This window comes from Corvus hawaiiensis, chromosome 3 (assembly GCF_020740725.1).
Source record: "Corvus hawaiiensis isolate bCorHaw1 chromosome 3, bCorHaw1.pri.cur, whole genome shotgun sequence".
Taxonomy (NCBI): domain Eukaryota; kingdom Metazoa; phylum Chordata; class Aves; order Passeriformes; family Corvidae; genus Corvus; species Corvus hawaiiensis.
In genome coordinates, this window is record NC_063215.1 from 3,702,415 (window position 1) to 3,705,472 (window position 3,058).

Below are 3,058 nucleotides of genomic sequence, written 5' to 3' on the forward strand. Positions count from 1 at the left end.
CCGCTGCCGCTGTGCCGCGGGTGTCACAAGAGGTGTTGCATGGGGACAACGGTGACGATTGCAACAGCCCCAGGAGGCACCTCAGCCTCTGTCCCTGCAGCAGGGAGGGACCAGCGCCAGCCCCAGCAGCCCCACGCACATGGGGCACTCTCGGGTTGGCCCCGGGCACTTGTGCCAGCAGCAACTGGGGCCTGTCCCACCCACCAGCACTGCTATAAATCCAGCGTGGTTGGGACAAAGCAGCATTCCCTGACCCCAGGGGCATCTGGACACAGCCATTCCTGTTGGGGTTGCTGCTGCCTGAGCACCCACATCTTTGCCAGGGAGGTGAGTGTGGGGTCTCTTTCTGGAATCCTGCCTGCTCAGCATCTCAGCTCAAAGCCTGGCACAGCAGAGTCTCCTGAAGGACAAACTGCTGGAAGTATCCAGGTGGAAAATTTGGCCCTCAGAGATTCCTGGGAAAGAGGGTGAAAGTCCTCATGTGAGTCTGAGAGTCCCAAACCTGTGGAAGGTTGACCTGAGTCTTCCTAAGCACAGGAGAGACTGGAACAGTGCCTTGATGCTGCAGGAGGGAGACGAGATCATTGTTGGGAGAATGGGGACTTTCCCTGGCAAAATAGGGAGACACTTTTCCCACAGCAGCACTGAGATTTCCCATCCTTTCAGGCTTTCAGCAATTCCAAAGGCTGATTTCTGCTTCCATTTCTGGGCACCAAGACACTTGCCTGGCCTCTGGCTGCTTGCAGGGTCGGTGCTGCCCAGGGCAGGGGCAGCAAGTGTGGGGCTGGGGAATGTCTTTGCCGGGAATCCTGGGAATGCTCTGGGGCTGGGGATGGGCACTGCCAGGCTGAGCTGGCAGGACTCTGCTGAGCCCAGGGAAGCAGCGGGGATTGGTCCAGGGCTTTTGGGACATGTGTTGGATTCATGAAGCCTGAGGGAGTAACAGTCCTTTAGCTCCATAACTTTCAATGGCAGCTTTTCCTCCGCAATTCCAAACTTCTCTGTCCACTGTTTTGTTTGAATTGGCAACCCTTGTCCCCATGTTAGAACTGCCATCAGTTCTCTGGGGAAGGGCTTTGGGAAGCCTTCAAGGCAGTTAAAGGAAAAGGATCAGCTGAGGCCGTCGATTTCCAAGAGACTGAGACATGAAACGCCCCCAAAGCTTGGTGTGCAGCACACACCTAAGAAAAGCTTTTAACTGAACAGCAGAGGAATCATCATCTGCTGTGGCTGGAAGCAGCCCCTCTGCAGTGTGGTGAACCACAGAGCCCAGGCTCCTGCCCCACCTGGGGTCCTGCATGTCCCCATTGCCTTGGTGTCCCCTCTGCAGCCCTGTGAAGAGCCGCGAGAGGCAGCAGCCATGAAGATCCTGTTCCTGCTCTTCCCCCTGATCCTCCTGCTGGTGCAGGGTGCTGCAGGTGAGAATGGAGGTGGGGAAATGGGGAAAGTGTGAGCCCCCAGCAGCAGGGAATTCAGTGTCCCTGGAAGAGACTGTTTGTGGGAGTGATGAGACGATAACAGGGCATTGTGGTCAAAGGTGTTTCTCCAGTGATCTTCCAACTGGTCACAGATTTGGGGTGGAGAAATCCCATGCAGACAGAATCCCACCTCCATCTGTGCATCATTAATGGGTTTGGTTTCAGGCTCCAAGCCTGCACCCAGCTGTTCCTGTTTGGGAGTCTCTGGATGATCTCTTGCCCTGCACAGGGATGGCAGAGAGCCCCAGGGCTGTTGGGATGGAGGGCGTTGCCTGGGGCACAAAGGTGTTCCTTCTCATCCAGTGGTTCATCCACTGAGTGTCCCAAAACCTCATCAGCCCAAGGGATGATCCCTGCAAGGGCTGCACAAGGACTTTGCATCAGAGGTCACACAAATCATGGCACAGCCAGGGCAGGGACTTGGGATGTGAGGAGTCGCTGCCTGCCAGCGGGACTGCAAGCACACCCTGCTCTGCCAGACTGTTGCTGTAATTGCTCTGTGTGTGTCTTTCCCCATGGAAAAAGGGAATATGCTTAGATGCACGCTCCAACGGGGATACTGCAACTTTGGGCCTTGTCGCGACCCCTCAACAGCTATTGGAAGATGTTCACCAGTCAGTGAGTGCTGCAAAAGGTAAGGACCTGATCCCCGCCTGAAGAAAGATTTTCCTCCTTTTACCCGGAGGGGTCTGTCACTGATTTCTTTCTAGCAAACACCTGATAAAATCTCTCCTGCTTTTATAATTAGTCTAAGAGGCCCGAAAGAGAAGGGAAAAGCCCTTGGGGATTTGGAGCTGTCCTGAATGGGGCTGCAGCAGCCCCAGGACAACCAGGCCCTCCCAACTCACCCAAGACACCAAAGGGAGAAACATTTGCTGTCCTTGGGCAGCACCGAGGACATGATCCAGGTTTGCTGCATCTGCACACACTCGGAGCCAGGGCTGCCAGCACTGAGATAGCCCAGGTCCAACCTGTCTGCACCAAGGACTGCAGCTCACCTCCCCGAGCCTGAGTCTGCTGCAGCACACACTGGGCATTGCAGGGCAGCGGGAGAGGGTGGCAGGACAACTTACAGCAGCTGATGGACTTATTTTCCCTTTATTCTTGCAGAATCTGGGGTTGAGACCCTGAAATTCCCAAGCAGGACATTCCCTCGCTTCTGGCTCCTGGACCCATCTCCTGATGTCCCCTCCCGTCCCTGCCTGTGCCGTGCCCAGCTGCGGTGACAGCAGCAGTGGCAGCTGCTCCTGCTGGGCGCTGCTGGGCTGGAGCCCTCTGCTGCCAGCGCCGGTGTCTCTGGGGCAGGGGCTGCTTTTCGCGGCTTGAATAAAGACTTTGAGCACGTTGGCATTGCAGGGCTGGGCCGTGTGTGCGTGTGCTGCTGCCGGAGGGGTGCTGTGCCTGCTGCCTCTGGGGGTGGCACTGGCTTGGTGGCAGCACAAGGCCCTGGCGATGGTGCTGGCGGTGAGCAGCGTGTGTGTCCCTGGGGATGCTGCTGCCTGGCCGTGCTTTGGGGATGCTGAGCCTGGCAGTGCCTGCTGGGCCAGGCTGTGTGGGGTGCCTGTGCTGGAGCTGCCCTG

At 57.2% G+C, this 3,058-nt stretch overlaps 1 long non-coding RNA gene across 1 annotated transcript; it reads left to right on the plus strand.

The window, feature by feature from the left end:
• Window positions 1–238: 238 nt before the first annotated feature.
• On the plus strand, window positions 239–2,833 carry LOC125323028. Its single transcript, XR_007202334.1, has 4 exons — window positions 239–327; window positions 1,331–1,418; window positions 2,004–2,112; window positions 2,589–2,833. It is a non-coding gene; the product is annotated as an uncharacterized LOC125323028 (long non-coding RNA).
• The last annotated feature ends 225 nt before the right edge of the window (window positions 2,834–3,058 follow it).